Genomic DNA, 18,908 nt, shown 5'->3' with positions numbered 1-18,908 from the left:
TAATTTACTATTGTTTTATTAATTTTATCTCACTGCTCTTTCAGCAATCATTCCTGTCACAGTCAGGGATTTGTGATCCAAGCCAGCCAGCCAAAAAAAACCCAAACCAGTTTGCAAACATCCAGACAGGAACATTAAGAGGCCAGAGCTCAATGCTGTACGTGCATGGTTGGTGTCTCAGCTCTGCTGCCAGCCCCTTGGTGGGGTACATCCTTGGATGCTGAGGGTCCTGCAGGGCTGGACGTGGTTCAGTCACCCCTCAGAGCTTCTGACTTACTGTGAGTGAGACAAAAAGGGTCCCATGAGGTCAGGGAATGCTGCTTTTGGGAAGAGAGAGAAGGAGCCCACTGCCAGCATAACAAAACTGCTGCAGTCCTCCCCTCGCTCCGTGCATCGAGGGTTTCTCTAACATTTCTGGCTGGACGGTGTGTGTGTTCAGATTTCTTTATTTATTTAATATTCCACGGACACATGAGCTGAGACCAAGCTGTATAATTTTCTTCCCACTCCCTGTGTGCAGCCACTGAATTCGTCTTAATTTCTTGCACCAGTGCCTGTGAACTGGGAGCTGGTTTCTGCTCCCCCCAATGTGAATGATGCTGTTGAGGAGCTCAGGTGATTAAAACAGGCAGACTCCAGCTAGGCACAGAAAAGGCCATTTTCTCATGTGTGTTCTGGGTGTAATGCAGCAGAAAGCTGAGGGATTGTGCGTTGATGCAGGAGCCTTCAGATGCCACCACTCTTTTGGTCTGTCACCACATGGAGTCATGGCAAAGTTGAGCCCCAGAGACCCTTCCTACAAACCACATCCTCTCCCCCCTTGGCTGTTCTTGAGTTTTTGATTCTTTTTTCATGCTCTGGTTGTGTATTTGTGGGGGGTTCCCTGGGTGTTTTGTGTAGGAAGTCAGAACAAGGCTCCTGCAACCCTTGCACACTACGGAAATAGGTGTTGGCACATTGTGGCTCACAGCAGGGGAGGGATGGAGGGAGGTGGGACATCTCCCATTAAAGGAGGATCTTTGCTTCCCTTTTCATCCATGGGCTCCTCCTGCCCAGAGCCCCTTGGAATGCCTAGGCCCTTGGACACTGAGCTGCTGTCTCCTGTGTACAGTTAGAATTTCATAGAACCACAGAACCATGGAATGGTTTGGGTTGGAAGGACCTTAAAGCTCATTTTGTTCATGGCAGGGACATCTTCCACTATCCCAGGTTGCTCCAAGCCCCATCCAACCTGGCCTGGAACACTTCTAGGGATGGGGCAGCCACAGTTTCTCTGGTTAACCTGTGCCAGGGCCTCCCCACCCTCACCAGGAAGAATTTCTTCCCAATATCCCATCTAACCCTGCCCTCTGTCAGCGCTAAGCCATTGCCCCTTGTCCCGTCACTGCATTCTCTTGTAAAAAAAAAAAAATAGAAACAAATAAAGCAAACAAAGAGTGTTTCACGGGCAGCTGAAAGGCCAGCAGAGGTCACACCGTGTCATTGCTGATTCTCAAACATCCTTTTCTGGTTTCTTGTTAATCCCCAGGCAGAGAAGCCACAAGTGCAGGAGCTGTGCCTGTGCTGCCCCACGGAGCCCCGTGGGCAGGGCCTGTCCCTGCTGCAACCAGCCAACGCTCCCGCCTGCTGCAGGGGATAATTTTTTGTTTATAGAAAAATCCATAAGGTTTGAGTTATCAAAAGCTGTGTGCACTAGTGGGAAGGACACAAAATCAATGCTGAAATATTGTCTTATTTAATGGCTGCTGTAAATAGCTCTGTTATGATTCTTTAGTAGCGGTGAGTTATGGCGCGGGGTGGGGGGCAGTGGGGTGGGCTGGGCTGCAGCCCAGAGCCCCACGAGCCCTGAGGGAGCTGACAGGAGGCTGTGACAGAACAGCGGGAACGGCTTCCCACTGCCAGAGGACGGGGTTGGATGGGATATTGGGAAGACATCCTCCCCTGTGAGGGTGGGGAGGCCCTGCACAGGCTGCCCAGAGAAGCTGGGGCTGCCCCTGGATGCCCAAGGCCAGGTTGGATGGGGCTTGGAGCAACCTGGGATAGTGGAAGGTGTCCCTGCCCATGGCAGGGGGTGGCACTGGGTGAATTTTAAGGTCCCTTCCAACACAAACCATTCTACGATTCTGTGGTATCTTAGTTTATGGGTTCATGGGAACGGAATTTAGTAGAATCACAGATGGCACAAGATGGCACAAGCAGGGACACTTTCCACTAGGCCAAGGGTTTCTGAGCCCCATCCAACCAGGCCTGGAACAAGGATGGGAACAGGGATGCCCAAGGCATGTGGCATCCAGAACTTTTCTGGACAACCTGTGGCTGTGCCTCACATGTGTCTTCTCCCCTTCTCCTTTTGTAAGACACATTTTTAGAAACATCACTGAGGCTTTTAAATGAGGCTTTTTTAAATGGTTTATAATATCTGTCATATTTATTGTTTGTTTCCGTGTTGTTGAATGCAATTATCTGCAGGAAAAGTTCTTTCTAGAATGTATTCAGGTAATTTGGAAAACACTGGTACTTCCCTCCCTTTCTGGAAAGGCCTGAGGTGTGGGTTTGGGGTTACTGGAGTAACCCAGCTTTGTTTCCAGCAGCAACAGTAATCACTATCGGTGAGAAGAAAATAATATTGCAGGGTTCTTTGCTTGAAAGTCAGAAGGAATTAGGAAATCCTGCTCTGCATCGCTCCTTGAAGGTCAGGCAGGCATTGCTCAGTCCAATCACATGTGCAAACTCCAGCATCTGAGGGCTCACAGAAGCTGATAAAGAGTTTTCCCTGAAGTCCTGCTGCAGCCGGTGGGATCGTGCCGGCATCACCTCTGTCAATATTTAACTCTGGGTCAATACAGCTTGATGTTTGGCTTAACAGAACTTAATATCTGCCGAATGTCAGCCAAGTTCTTGCAAGCGCAGGAGCTGCCTGGTTCTTTGGGGAAGGGCTTCCTGGCTGAGGAGGCAGAGTGGTGGGGAAGCAGCCCAGCTCTGCGCCCAGGTGAGGGCTGTGGGTGTCTCCTGCTCCTCTCCACCCCAGCAGACAGGGCTGCTAACCCAGCAGGGGTTACTGGAGCTGTGCAGGGAACAGGGAGCTGAATGTCAGGGGATGAGCCTGTCACTGGCGCACAGGACAGTCACCAGGCAGGGCTGCAGCTCAAGGAGCAGCAGCTTCCCAAGGCTTCTGGCCCTTTCTGTGAGAGCTGCTGGGGCTCATGGAGCTCCATCTGGCACGGAAGATGCGCAGCACAGAATCAGAGGATGGTTTGGGTTGGAAGGGACCTTAAAGCCCATCTTGTTCTAACCCCCTTCCACTAAACCATTTGCTCCAGTAGAGACCCTCTGGTTCCGTCAACATCCCCAGCATGCTGTGAGTGCTGCTGGTTTTCCCTGGTTTTTTGTTCTCATGAGTTTTTCCCTTTACCTGCCCAACAGTGATGGCCTGAGGCTCCTGGCAGCTGCCCCGCTGTCCACCCCTCAGCCTGGCACTGTCCTCTCCTCCCCACAGCCCAAGTCTTTGGGCAGCACTCAGCCAGTGACAGGGGTTTCTTTTTATTGTGGCTTTAATATTCATGACACATGCAAATTAGGGGAAAAGGTAATTGTCCCAATTAACACTAAATAGGTTTTTCTCACACATCTTGAATAATTCGATGCTTCTGCTTATCTCATAAAAAGTTTCCTGGTGGAGCTGCCTCAGCCTCGGTGTTCATACAAGAGCCTGCTGAGCCTTGGTAATTAAGCTGTGATTAGCCAGCTATAAATACGTGGGGTGGAATTCTACGCTGCACTCGTAGGGCACCCGGAGATGATAGTAAAGTGATCAGATCAGTGAGCACCTCAGGGACAGCAGCAGTGGTGGGAGAAAGCTTTTGTTGTTAATGGCGGGTCAGCTGCCATGGGTCAGCTCCTCTGGGCTCCAAGCTGGGGCTGAGTGCTGCACCAAGGCTGCTCCTGGTAGATCGCTCCCACTGGGAGGTTCCCTGTCCCACCGGCGTGGATTCACAGGAAGGGTGGTCAGGCATTGGAAGGGGCTGCCCAGGGAGGTTTGGGGTCCCCATCCCTGGAGGTGACCAAGGAATGACTGGGCATGGCACTCAGTACTGTGGTCTGAGTGACAAGCTGGGCATCAGGCATAGGCTAGGCTCAGTGATGGTGCAGGTCTTTCCAACCTCAGTGGTTTTGGGATTCTGGGATTCCCATGAACGGGAGAGTGGTGGTGAATTGGCTTTTTGAGGAGGGGGCTCCTTGGGTTCCTCTGCTCCCCCTGTCCCCTGGGTTTGGGCTCCAAGGATGTGATGAGAGGTCCAATGAGTGAGATCCTCCTCTCACCCAGAGCAGAGGACAGCTCCTGGGCTTGAAACCAAGGGCCACGAGGTTGTGTTCCTGCAGCCAGAGACATGATGGATCTCATGGCCTCTGGATCCAGCTGCAGCTATTTGTGATGTCAGGGGACTGCTCTCCAGTGAATTACAGCTGCTACTTCATCACACACATTATTCTGGTAAGGAATAAACTGGAGGAAGCTGGGACAATTTGTAGAAGAAAGCGAACTGACAGTTCCCGAGTAAATGATTCATTATTCACTCAGCTCTGGCTGCTTATTGCACTTGCCCCGACTCCTGAACAAAAGTTGGCTCATTTCAAACCCTGCTCCATTCCTATTTCTCTGCTGTGACATGACCTGGCAGCTAAAATGTTCATGAACACACTTATCTTACGAATTAGAACTTCTGTCAAACCTGATTCTTCGAACTGCTCGCAGGAAATTCGTATCAGCTGCTAATTTCCATCCCTTTACGTCTCAAATACCATTTGTGAGCTTTCTAACTCAATGCTATTTCAGTTTTAAAAGCACTTCAGGAAAACAACGTGGGATTATTTGGCAGGAGGCAGTTGTCTAAAGCACTGTCAGAACAAGCACTTTTTCTTTAGCAGCCTCTCTCCTCACCATTACAGCTCCTGCAGGGGCTGGTACAGACTCGGCCCCTTTGGGCCTGGCACTAGAGGAGCAACGTGCACAAAATCCTGATGATTTGGTAGAGTTTGACATACTGTCGTGGAAGTGTTCCAGTCATGTGAATGAGGAGGCAAACAGGGAAATCTGAAACTTCAGGACGCTGTGCAAGAGCAGAGGGTTGGATGCTGAGAAGTGCAGCACCACAGAGGGAATGGCAGAGCCCCCCGTGCCCAGGTGAGAGGAGAAACAGAGGGGGAACAGAAAACAGTGAACCAGCCTACGTAAAATGAACTGAACTGAACAAAATATTCACAAAGAAGATCCCAAACAAAATTCAGAGAAAGAAAAAATAAAGCTTCAGCCAGGGGCCTGTGCTGTGGGCCGGGATGTGTGGGCGGATGCGGTGAGTTCCAGGCAGCCCTGGACGTGAGTGCAGATACCTGTGAGCAGCGAGAGCCAAGCCGCCGGCAGGAAACTTCCCGCAGAGGGCTGTGAATGCATCCCACGTCATCCAACATCTCTGCTCGCTGTTCCAGCCCGAGGCAGTGTTAGAATAACCACAGAGAGCACTAGCAGGCGTTAGCTTCGGTTTGGGCTGTTTGGCACAAAGAACCGCGTCCCTGTACGTGCTTATTCCGACTGGGAGGGGAGATGGAAGCGTTCCCTTTCATTGCTGATTTCTCCATCTGTTTTCTGTCTCTGCTTTGTTCGCCTGCAGCGCTGCGTGGGTGCTTGTTGGGGAAGGGCGTTCCAGAGCCCTTGCACAGTTTCCCTGGTAAACACGATTTGATAGTCACTTCAAGTGTGGCTTTTGCAGTGTTCTCACATTTTATTCCTTTGTGCTCTGCCAATCCAGCCCGGTCCTGCTGCTCCTTTTGTCCCCCGGCTGTCCCGGCCCAGTCCTGCCCCCACCCACGAATGCAATGAGAAGTATTTTTTTTCCAATTTAACGCTGACCAATTTTTTATGTGTGGCTGTAAGTGGGTCCATTAGCGCTGGTCAGCGGAAAGCTGAAGAGCATTTGGCAGATAATTGGGCCTGGATCCACCCGAAGGTCCTGATGTGGAGCCTGCAGCTCCCTGTGCTGGTGAAACATCTGTGTAAAGAGCTCTGCAGCTGAGGCTTCGTTAGAACTGCCCGTCACGACAGTCCTCTTAAAGCTCTCAATACACCAGGGACTCCTCTGGGTCTACCCAAAATAGCAACTCTCCACTTAGGGAGCCGTGTACTGAGACGGGGAGTCGCCTCATTTAAATGTTCCCGGCTGCAGGCATGACCTGAGCCTCTTTGTGGGATGTGCTGTGCTACCAGAGCCTCACTCTTCACAGCTCTCGTTAGTCCTGGAGGAGACAGACGTGGGGCTGGAGGTGGCACCCAGCTGTGTGCCTGAGCTGAGTGTATAATTTTCCAGCCACATCTGGAAAGGGGCAGATGTGTAATTGCATGCAAATGGTCATTTGTCACAGTGAAACTGTCTTTTCTAGTAGGATTACCCTCGAAGAGGAGGCTGTACCTTAGGATGAGGAGATAATTGTAGTGTTCATGGAACTGAGCTGACAGTCAGGTAAAATCTGGGGCACTTTCCCCAGCTCTGTTCAAATTCTGCTCATCATCAGCCTGGCACACCTGTGCAGCTGCTCTGGGGCCACCGTCTCATGCCTGACCTTTGTTTCCCCATGCGTTTTCCAGCTGTGGCTGTGCCCAGCTCTGCTGCTCTGTGCTGGGACCTGCTGCTGGCTCAGGGCCTTCTGCACCTTGGCACTTGTCCATGGCTCAGGGCAGCTCAGGGTGTGTCTCCAGAACCAACATAAGGTTTATTTAAGTGGCTGTCACGGGATCACAGCGTTCTCTGAACCAACAAAATGAACCTTCCATAAGTCTCTTAAAAACATTCAACGCTGAGAGAAGATGCAGAGTGGGCCTGACACATCTCTGCATCTCCTGCACAGGCCATGATGAGTTCCTCCTGAGCCTCCAGTCTGCCACAGCCTGATCATGTCCACCGTCCTAGGATCCTCCAAAGGCATCAGCTCTTCAGAGTCACCCGCCAGCTGTGCTGTTCTGCAGCCCTGCCCTCTCCATCAGCACAGGGCAGTGTGATGGATCCCACCTCCTTGTCCACCACCAAACCCTGCACATGCTCGTGGTGTCAGCCTGGGCTGTGCAGAGGAGGTACGGGCTCCCATCCCTGCTGATTAATCCGGAAGAGACATTATTTAAGATTATTGTTGCACCACTGAGATGAAGTCAGAGGATGCTGTTGGCTTGCTGGGATGTGGGACGGCGTCGTGCAGAACACACACCGAGGGGGATGCTGTGCAGGATGAATGCCAGCGAGTGGGGAGTTTTCAGACATGCAGATTTGTTTTGTGGATCATCATCTGTTCCTTCTGTGTGCTACTTAAACTGGCTGTTGTTATGCAAATCCGGTAATGTATTTAGGAGTGCTCTCCAGAGATTTCAAATGGCATCTAATCTGGTTAGCAGATCCATTCTGCAAGAGACCTGGCTAATGTGTTCAGCTAAAGATGAGATATTGGTATTTTATGCATGTGACTAGCGACAGAGGCTGTTTCATCCCATTCACCAAGCACTTACAGCACTCTGACTGACCCAAAACCCGTGTAACTGCCAGCGAGAAGAATAAACACGCAAATAATGTGAACAAGCAAGTGCAATGTATTTGCAGCTCCTGACAGTGCCTCGGAGTCACTGCAAACTGGGAACTCGCCTGTTCTCCCGAGTTAAACAAGACCGGGCTGAGTCTGTACCTGGATGGGAAGTCCAGCAGCTCCTAGAGCTGCTAACTCTTGTTACCACTGTCATTTCGGGCCCCAGTGCACCTTCCCTCTGCTCCCTGGATTTTCTTGTTGCCAGTTTGATTTGCAAACAATCGGGGAGGTTTTTGTGCCTCCAGATTGATGAGGGTTCCATGCCCAGGCTTCTTCCTGATGTCCTTCTGTCTGTCCACTACTTCCTTCTTGGGCTGTGGGATGTCCAACAGGAAACAGATCCCTTCTAAATCTGTTTTTAATGCAATTATTTTCGTGCAAACAAGTGTTTCTGTTTTACTGGCTGATTTTAAAAGCTATGTGTATCCACTTGGAACGTTCTACTGAAACCACTTATTTCTAGCCCAAATGGCAACCCAGACTTTTTGACCAAATGGCACTTTACTTTCTGTTAGCTGAAACAAATGTTTCTGTTTTTTCTTTCAAATGCTGCACTAGAATTGGATTGAGAGAAGTCAGCTCGAAATGTATCTCATTGAAATACAAAAAAAATGTTAATTGAAAAAGTTTTTGCTCTAAATTTAAATTTGAAAGGCAAATGTCTTCCACAAAGCAACGCGAGCGATTGAATAATTCCGATGTACATGAAACACTTTATCAAATTAATCTTTCCTTTGAAGACTGTAAATACAGTAACATTCACATTTGTATATTGTGGAAATGCAGGGTCTGGTGGAGTTCTTGTTCCTGGTTCCATGCAGCTCTGGGCTGGCTCCTCGTTCCCTTCTCCACCATCTGCTCAGTGTCTCCTACCCCAGAACTGTCCCACGTGCCACTGTAATGTTCCTTGTCAGATGACAGATTTCGGGGAGCTTTAGTAATTAGGAACTCCACTCTCATCAAGGAAAATAATTAGTGTGAATGCTTGTGGTTTACTAAAGCAGCTCAATTAAAGAGAGTAACAAGCTTTTTACAGCAACAAAGGAGGGACTAAGCAGGCCTTGGTGAGTAAATAAAGCTGTAATCAGTGTGATTAATTTAAAGTCTCGGGAAGGCAGGAATTGGATTGATATTCCAAAAGTCTCACATGTCTCATGAGATCTCAGAAGAAATCATTCCACATTTCAGGGCTAACATGGGGCCTCGTTAATTGAGAACAAGGAATAGAAGTAAAGCCTGACAAATGTAATTTGCTATTAATTTACTCTGAAACACAGATTTTCATGAGTGTTTTCATGGGGCTCCTAAAGAAATCTGTGCATGTTTCCTGGCTAAAATAAATTCAAGAAAGGTTTTGGAATGGACTGGTTTCTAACCAGGATCATTAAAACCCTCCCTCATCAGCATTTTCTTCCCCCTGGCACTATCATGGGGACTCCCTTGTGCTGTTTCTGTTGCTCAGGCAATCGGTGCTACTGGTATTCCTTCTCTCACACCTGAAATTTGGCTTTTCTCCAGAGTTAATTTTGGGATACAACAAACCCTAAACAGCTGGACAGGAACTTGGGCTGTAAATCGTAACCAGCTTTAATTTAGTTCATTTCCCGCTGGTGACTGATGGTTTTATGGTGCTTTACTGCACTTCATAATAATTTAAAGCAGATATTTAGTATGTCTATAAAACCTCTTTCACGAGGTTCTGGGGAATGGAAGGTAAATACTCTCCATGTTTTTGGTTGAGTTACAAACTGTTGACAAGTCAATCTACAAAACAAGTCATTCTTGGGGGTAGAGGAGTCTCTGAACCCCTTTGCTCACCCATTTATGGGGAGTTGTCAGTTTTCTGATTAAATCCAGACAGCTGAAATGCTGAAATCAGTTTTTGAGCCTGGGAAACATCCTGATAATGTTGCAGTCTAGAAATGTCATATCAGACAATTCTTGGGTCTCCTTTTACTGCAAAACACAAGGAGTGAATAATTTCCTTTGATAAGTATTTTTCATTCTCTCTCATTTTTCTAGTGTTCCCAGCCTTCTCAATTTTTTCTCCTCGGCCTTTTTTAGTGGAAAAAGAAAAATCATTTGAGTGTCTTATTACTGACGATTTCCACGACGATTATCTGAGAATTATCACCTCTGATTGCTGAGTCTTTCCCTTTGCACAAGGCAGAGCTCAGGGAGGTTCTGAGTGATTTTGGTGCAAATCTAGGAGCCCGTCCGTGAAACCCTGTGAGGTGAAACCTCCTTCTCGAATTACAGCTCGGGTTCTGCTCGTTCTGTTACGTTTCTCTGAGTTTCCTCTTGCTGAACGTGGTGAAATCGTGTCTCGGCTGATGAAAAGAAACACTCCAGCGCTGTGTCAGTCTGCTGTGGCACCCCGGAGAGAGACGTGGCATTTGCAGCAGACAGCTGAGCAGGGAGAAGCAAAACAGACCCTAATTGAAAATACAGCTGGATAAGGACAGTCCTGATGTGGTCCTGGCAGCCACTGGGGGCATGGAAATGGGGAGGGTCAGGGGGGTGCACGGGCAGAGTGATGGTACATGACAGGGCTTGGGTGTCCTCTGGAGAGACTCTGGTCAGACCAAGGTCAGCCTCCAGTGGGAAACCAGCTAAAAACCTGCAGAAGAAGCATAATTCTAAATTCTAATTCTAGAATTCATGAAGTTGTCACTTCGCAGCGTTGCCTGGACTGGCTGTGGCTCTCGAGAGCATCCTGCCCATGCAGAGCCAGCTCATCCTCCATGGATATGGATCCAGAGCATCCCCAGGCTGCCCTCCCTGCCAAGCTCCTGAAAACACATCCCCCTTGAGAGGGAATTCCATTTGCAAGTCTCCAGGTTTTGGATTATCCTTCCCAATCCCCTGCAGTATTATGAATTATTTTCAAATTTAACTGGAGTGTTTCTGTGAACCTTGCCCGTGAACTCTGCAGTAATTTGTATTGTAATGGGAAGGGCAGCACGGCATGGAAAGAACCTTTCCATAAATAAATGCTGTGTGCTGGGGAGCACCTGCAGCAGGAATGAAAAATCAGAGGCGATGGGGCTATTTCAGCAAGTTCAGATTCCATCCAACCTCCTCTCAGCAGAGGAAAATACCGTTCCAATACCTGCCGTGGTGTTCATTTGCACTGGAGAAGGATCAGCGTTTGCATTAGGTTCTCCAAATTTTGATAACCTCATTTCCCCTGAGGGAGTTTTCGGGCAGGATAATGTATAGCCCCATGTTGTGTGTTCCGAATTCCATTTGCGAGAGATCAGGATTTTATTGCCAGAGCAGCATTTAAAAATTGCTCTCTCTTTTTCTTGGCGTTGTGGGAATTTACAGGCCCAGAGCGGAAAGAAAAGGATATTTTTGATAAGATGTAGGCTTGATTTTTATTTATTAGTTTTGATGGGAATCTTTACCCCATGGATGAATTTTGCTAGTTATAAAAAGTAGTTGCTGAAAATGCCCAGCTCCTTCCTGCAGTGATGCTGGAGCTGCCAGTGCAGGGTTTCCCAGCACAGGCAGAGCTGTTCTGGAGCTGAGACACCCGGTGGTCTGAGTGCCCAGCCACCAGCATTGCCAGGCAGACTGCTCCAAGAGAGAGAGCTCAGCTTTTCCTAAAAATAGGACTTCTTTGAGGTGTTTGAAGTTTTTTTCCCTTTATTCCTGCCTTTATGCCATCATCCAGCAGCCGCTGGGGCAGCTGAGTCTTGTGCTCGGGTACCTCCTGCAGCACCTCCTGCTCCTTTGTTCCTGCGGGTGGATGATGTTCCTCAGTGGCTGGAACAGTCTCCTCTTCACTCTCCTCCTTTTTTAACCTCTTCCTCCTCCTCTTCCTCCTTGCCCCAAGTGCTCTCTTGGCTCACTGCTCCCTGTTCCCTGTGGTGGCAGATTTCAGGGAGGCTGGGGAGGCTGGAGGTGTGAGCAGACATTGTCCAGTGCACGCTGGGCTCCTGCTCCAGCCCAGATCCACTTTGGGGGTGTCTGGGTGCTCCCCTCTGCTGGGTCAGCTCCGTGCTGGGCTCTGTCTCCGAGCTCGGAATGTGCAGCAACTTTCCCCACTGAGTTTTCCACTTGTTTTTTATTGAATGGAGCATCTCTCAGCGTGTCTCCTGCTCACTGGTCTCCTGAAGGATTGAGGCATTGATGCAGATCGTGGGGATTATTCCTGGGACGGTGGTTTGGGCAGTTCCACTCCAACCCAGCTATGGGCTGAGATCCTGTAAATGCACGTGTTCCTTTCCTGAAGAATTAACAGAGGAACTCATTAATTCCTAATTGCTGCTAATTAATCCTCTGTATGATTTCTCATGTTTATGAGCAGATGTAGTAGAACTTTCCCTCATCGACGCCTTGAGAACATTTAAGCCTTTTGTGTGGCTTGTTAAATCATCACATTTCAAACTTTCCCGCTACCAAAGTAGTCAGTAATTAATTGATATCCCTGTGGTACGGGATAACTGAATGTTGGTTTTCTGGTCCTGCTTTGCTTTGTGTATTTTCATGTCATATGGCAAATTAACTCCAGTTTCCATATTTTTCTCTGAACACTTTCAGAGCCATGGTCCCTGTGAGGCTGCTCTCTGAGGTCCCTTTGCCTACGGGTGACCTTTTTAGAAGTCTTTACTCCAGCCCTTCTCCCCTCAAAGCTCCGTTTTTCTAGCCCAGCCAAAGAACAGCAGCACTGGCTCTACAAATCTCATCAAGCTTGTTGCTTCTTGGTAGCAACTGGAGGTAAATGGATGTTCCCTTCCCTTTGGGGGTAATCATGGTTTGAAACTCCCTGTCCTGCCTCCACTTCCTTCATTTGGCAGGTCTTTGGGAGTTTATATAATCTGGCTGTGATCCTCTGCCTAAACCCTGTCCAGCACTTCATGCAATAAACTTAATGGACTTTTCCATCTTGGAACAGCTGAATTCTTTCAGAGCAGCTGCTCTGGTTTATTGATGGGCTCATTAGAGCACTGCCACTGGCCCAGGAGGGACTTTGTACCTATCCCAGCATGGAACATAAACTGGGCATTTCCAGATGATCTGCTTAAAGGCTGGGAGCCCCAGTGGCTGGGATTGATGGCTGGGATTGCAGGAGCTCAGACAGGGAGCCTGGGGAGATGGAACTGAGGAGTGCAGGGAAAGCCAGAGGGCAGAGGCAGTGTGCTGAGCCCTGGCTGGCTGGCAGGAATGCTGTTCCACGGTTTCCTGTGGGATCTGTGTCTTTTTGGGGGTAGGAGACTGCACTGAGAGGCTGAGCTGGGGGTCTGTGGGTCTCTCCCTGCAGCCCTGCCAGGGAAAGTGGCACTTCTCCCACTACTACATTTGGAGAAAATCTAAACAATTTGAGATTGTTTTTAAATTTTCTTTGGAGGGCCTGTAATGAAAGTGATTCCCCTCCAAGCAAGAACATTGCCTTTTCCACACAGCTCTGTTGTTTACTTCATCCATCATCCTTGCTCGGGAGCTCAGTTCATAGGAGTGCCCTGACTGCTTGCTTGGGTGTGAAAATTGAAATTTCAGTTCTTGTCCTTGTCTACAGAAGTCACCTGGCCCGTGTCCATTGGTGAGCTGGTCCAGACGGTCTCATTAAACCTCGACTTTCAGGGGAATAAAAATTCCAGCCTTATTTTCTGAGGCTGTTCTGCAGCATCCACCTCAATCAGGCTGTGATAGAAAACATTCAGGATTGCACTTGTTTACAAGGCTTTTCTAGTGATCGGCATCTCCTGGGAAAAAAGCCTCAAAGGAGTAGGAATAAACTCAAAAGGTCTCCAAATCTCGTATTTAACATTCGCGATCATTTGAACAGTTCTTTAGGTCTCAGATGACACACTCAGACGCACAGAACAGCCCTGTCTTTGAAGCCGAGGTGGAGGAGATGAGAGTGAGAGGAAAAGCCTCGTGCAGCAAGTCTGGAAGGGACAGGTCCTCTGAGGAGCATTTGGAGCACAGCCTTTAGGATAATTAGGGATTGTGTTTGGGTGAGCAGGTGCCAAAGGCTGCTCTGTCCAAACTGCCCCTAACCCAGCCCACCGTGTGCTGTAAATCCTATCGGAAATAAATAACCCAGCCCACAAACCAGTGATTCAGCCCTCAGAAACTCAGATGGTTTTGTTTGTGTTATTTCCATTTGCCTGGGTAATCGAATTTGTTGGAATTAGGGGTTTGTCTGGATAATAACGTTTTCTCACCCTCTGGCAGGGGAGCGAATGCCGATGTGCTGAGTGCTGCATGCATTGGAATAAACTGGCCCTTGATAGCATCAATTACCCACTCCTGATGGATGGCTGAGAGCAGGCTGCCAGCTTTGGATTGCACGGGATCAGCCACTCTTTCTCTCTGATAGAAACGCTCTGAAGAAATTCCAGCATTGGTGGAGACCAATGTCTCCAATGTCTCTCTGTGCACGTGGAGGGACACGGGGACAAGGACAGCCTGGCACCCCTTACTGCCTGTGGGGCCCTGGGCAGTGGCAGCCTGGCCAAACCCCCACTGGTGACAGTGTTCTGCTGCAATCTGTACCAGGCCACTCAGGAATTGCCTCTTGGCTGGTGTTCCGTGGGGTTGCTGGAGTCAGGCCCTGCCAGAGCTGTGGTGGCAGGAGCAGGAGCACCTGGAATGGCCTGTGAAGCTCCTCAGAGGCTGTTCCCCACCTGGTTCTCCAGGGGGAGGCTGGCGAATGACATGTTGTGGCTGTGGTTTGTAGGAGTGGGTGCTGGTGGTGGCAAAGCCGTGTTGTACCTGAGCCCAGTCCTGGTGAAGGGTCCATGAAGTGGGTAATTGGTGCTCTTGTGTAGCTCTGTGCGGGGCAAACACTGCAGCAGCCACACCTCTTTCTTCCAGCTTCCCCAGGGCTGCTCAGCCCTGCAGCAGGCTGGCTGATGATCCCTGGGGCTCTGGTGTCTGAGCAGTCCCAGCCAGAGCTGCAGGTAATACAGGCTGGATATCAGGAAAAAGTTTTTTACAGAAAGAGTGATAACGTATTGGAATGGTCTGCCCGGGAAGGTGGTGGAGTCACCATCTCTGGATGTGCTTAAGAAAAGACTGGATGCGGCACTTGGTGCCGGGGTTTAGTTGAGGTTAGGGTTGGGTTGGACTTGATGATCTTGGAGGTCTCTTCCAACCCAGTGATTCTGTAATTCTGTGATTCTGTGACCCTGCCAGCCTCACAGACCACCCTGCCACTGGATTTCCAGCCAGCAGGGGAGCAGGGCCTCTTTCTGCTCCAGCCACTGGAGCTCCCCACAGCCTTGCTCCATGGCTTGGGAATCTCTCCCCATCCAGGGACAGCTTCAGGGAGGTTCATGGGTAGAGTTCTGTACCAGGGAAGCACCAACACAGCAATGGAAACTGGGAATCAGGCAGGTGTGTATGGACAGACTGTGAAGCCTGAAGTGTGAGCAGGTCTGGAGGGGTTGGCTGTGTTGCTGATCATCAGGGGACCAGAATTCCTACTGAAAGACAAACCATCCCAATTGTATTACCCATGGCAGCTGCATGACCTGCAGGATGGATTGGGATTAATGTCGTGGTGACAACCTGCTGAGCAACCCCTGGCTCCTGCAGCCTCTCTAATGCTGCTGTGGGCCAAAGGAGTCCTGTGTGTCCCCGTGCTCTGCTCCTGTCTGAGGAGACAGGCATGGCAAAGCCATTAGCTTGGAGCACATTCCTTAATGTGGCACAAGCAGCTAAAGAAGATGTATTTATGCTCCTTCATTCTCAATTGGTAATCTCAAGAGTGAGAACTGGTAATAAATTCCCTCACTGGGGCTCCTCTCCCTCCAGCCCCGCCACAGAGGGGAAGAGCAGCTCATTTGCATGAGATAATGAAACTGCAGTGAAATAGTAAAATTGCAAAGCAACTTTGTTTTAATAATGACAGATGCTTCTTAAACACTTCAATTATGCCTCTCCGAGCTGTTTGAGCAAGGCCACAGAAAGGGAGAGCAGTATTCCTGAAATACCTGGAATAAAACTCCCTTTACACAACATCTCCAAGTGAAAACCTTTCCCCTTTGTTCAAACGAAAGCATTTGGCTTTTTCCTGGCTCAGGGCTTGCCTGTTTCAGGTCCTGAGAGGGGGCAGGTGAGTGCTGCACCCCAGGCAGGTCACTCTCCTCAAGGAGTGGTGGTGTGGGCTGTAAGCCCTGGGAATTTTCAAGGAACTACCCTTCCTTGTGCTGTCCTATGGGAATTGTTAAAATGGTGCCAATTTCCGTGGTTCACGACCCTTCAGTGACACAGTGGCAGTACCAGCCTCAACTTCCCCGAGCAAAACTGGCTCCCTGGGTGCTGCAGACACTTTGCTATAAAGAAGCAGCAAATGGTGCATCCAACAAAGCACAGGGAGCAAGATAAACACATTAATGGGGAAAAAAAAGCCATTATGTGAGCACACAGCGTGCATGGAGAACAGGGAGAGAGATTCTGGGCAGCAGGGGAGGATGAAAATAAGACAACCAGTAGTGAAGGGTAAAAAGCCTGAGAGACTGGAATGCTCTGCGCCTGAAATCTTTCTGCAGCACGTTTTTGTATTTTCGGCGGTGATCCTCCAACCCTGTGTGCCCCTTTCCCTCCTCTAATGGTGCCCTTTTCCCTTCTGCCGGGGACCGTGCTCTGGTTCCTCCTGCCTCCCTTTCAAGCCCGTGAAAAGGAACCTCTTGAGAGCCTCTCCTCCCCTCAGCCCGCGCAGTCTCGGGGCTCCGAGGTGTTACCTGTGTCACAGTCACTTTGCTAATTTACGACAACCATTTCAAGGCACATTATATCCAGAGCCCATATGTCACCTCGCCGCTGCCAAAAGAGTTCTTGTTTACTAAGCTGATGCTTTCAGCGCGCTCGGAGTGCGCTAAGTAGCACCATCGATACTACTTAAAATAAAAGGTGTCAGCACCTTGTCTGCCCCTGCGGATTGCTCAGAGCGCTGAAATGTCCCTGAGCCCCGACGCCTCCCTCTGAGCTGCCCGATCCTGCTCTGCTCCTGACCCATCCCTGCAGCTCTCCTGCGCCCCATCTCCCCACGAGTTTTTGGGGCTGTGGCAGGAAGGCAGCTCTTGGTTTGGGGCAGGATGACACACACTTTTAGCGGTTTTAATGCTCTGAATGTCTGGAAAAGCAGGGCCGTGTGTCTGCAGCTGCTGCTGCTGTCCAGCTCTGGAGGAGGAGCAGCTCCTGGGCTGTGCAGAGTCCACAGAGAGCCGGTCCCTGTCACCCAGTGCAGCTGCATCCCCGGGATGTTCCCAGTGCAGCCCTGAGCTGAGAGGGCTCTTCTGCTGATGGACCAGGCTCCTGCTCTCTTCCCTTTCATCGCCCCTCTGATTTTCCACATTTTTTCTGTTTTCTGCTGTGTTTCTTTCCCTGTTTACCTGAGCACAGCTGTCTAAGCCAGAGGCTCTGTTTTTTTTTCTAGTTAGAGCCATAAAATTAATACACAACTCCAGTCCTATGGCTGTTTGGATACTTCAGTTTCTGGTGGAAAATATCAGATGCAGGAGTTGCACAGAAATTCTTGACGGGAAATGTCACCAAATTCTCCCAAATGTCACAATCCAGTTTGGATCCAGGCTGTGTGTCTGGAGGCTCGGGGCAGGTTTCTTTTTGTGCTTTTCACCTTTCTGCTGGGCTCCACTTCTCAGTGGCATCACCCCCTCATCCTGCAGGGCTCAGCTGACCCTGTTCCCATTCTGTTCCACCTGGAAGGGGGAATAATGGAGAGGTCTCTGGAGGAGGCTCCACAGCTCCTGGTTGTGCTGCAAGACACTTCAATTTCTCATCTGTGGAGCCAGAGATGGCATGAGCTGGGATCAACGTGTCATGCTCAGTAAGGTGGGTTGGGATGAGATAATGCCACTTGTGAAAATCTCAGGAAGATCCTGATAGGCTCCTGATGCTGGACAGACAAGAGTGTTGTTAAATGGAAAGTTATTATATCATATCCCTGTTTCCATAGCTGTTTGGGGCTCCTCAGAGTGATGCAAACACAGTTCTTGTACCGTGCAGGGACTGTCCTGCCCAACCCACTCTGGCAGGTACCAGAGGAGACAATGGATTTCCTGCTGCCATCACTCCCTCTGTTCCATCCCCAAATTTTCATTAAGGAAATCAAGTGTATTTTACCTGCAGGAACATTCAGGTCCAAACTTACCTGAGTCTTTCCCAGGTGACAGAGATTTTGTCTGGTTTGGTTTGGGGAGAGGGAAGGAGTTGGTGTTCATGGAGAGCCAGAGGGGTCACGGTGGCCCATGTTGGCTGCCTGTCCCTGTGAGAGGGCACAGGGATGCATCAGAACACTGACATCCAGGGTCAGAAAAACACCTGCCCGCTGATGTACAATTACTGCTTTGAAACGGTATTTTGCTGGAAGAAATCCAGGTTAAAAATCGTTCTCTGCTGAGCTGAAAATCTAAAATGTCTGAAGGTTCCTGTCTGGGACCGGGAGGTGGGAGGGTGGGCAGGCACCTCTCAACCATTTCCCGATTTTCTCCGTATTTTGCCCAGAGGGATTAATTGGTGCTTAAAGGGAACCGAACTGCTGTTTTATGAGTGAAATCTGTTGTCTCATTCATTATTCATTCGGAGGTGATTGGCAGCTTCGAGGCGGTGGGTCACAGCCGGTAAAGGGTGAGCTGCTGACTGACAAGGTTAATTGCTGCCTGGCGTTATTGCTGATAACGATTTATGTTGACAATTCCTGGTGTTCCTGGCGCAGCTGGAGGTTTGTCATGCAGGGTCAGCCGGCGCTGCCCCGTCCTGCCCCTGCTGTCCTTGGCAGCTGGGAGCGGCCGTTCCCTCGGCACGTGGATTTTGTTCCCGGAGAAGGTCTCTCTTTGCAAAGGCATCCGTGGCTTTTACCTTTTTCCCCTACTTCTTTTTGCTATGTTCTCTGCATATTGATCAGGGTTCAGAGCATGGAAGTGAGGCTGGGCTCGGCTCTGCTGATCCCCCCCTCGGCGCCAGCGTCAAAGCTTTGGTTTCCTGGGGGCTCAAGCGAATAGAGATGTGAAAGATTTTTGAGGGTGACCCTTAAAAAACAATTAAAATGGGAAGGAATTGTCTTTATTTCACAGTGTGCAGGGTGGGCTGTGCCACTGAAGCCCAGAGCCACCCCGGGGGCTGTGTCTCCACTTTTGGGGTTTGTTTTATGGCTGCAGGAAGGGCACAGCTCCAGCTGTGCTCGCTGCTCCCATCCCAGAAAGCTCAGAGCTTCCCTCCCTGCCTCGATATAATAAAGCAGAGTCATAAAGATTTAGACTAATAAACGCTGGCCTTTAGGGTGCTCTCAGCTTTTATCGGGCTAATAAGAT

This window comes from Chamaea fasciata, unplaced genomic scaffold (assembly GCF_029207755.1).
Source record: "Chamaea fasciata isolate MVZ Bird 193981 ecotype frontalis unplaced genomic scaffold, bChaFas1.0.hap1 SCAF_26, whole genome shotgun sequence".
Taxonomy (NCBI): Eukaryota; Metazoa; Chordata; class Aves; order Passeriformes; family Sylviidae; genus Chamaea; species Chamaea fasciata.
The sequence above is the reverse complement of the archived record's forward strand: the minus strand, read 5'-3'. Positions refer to the sequence as shown.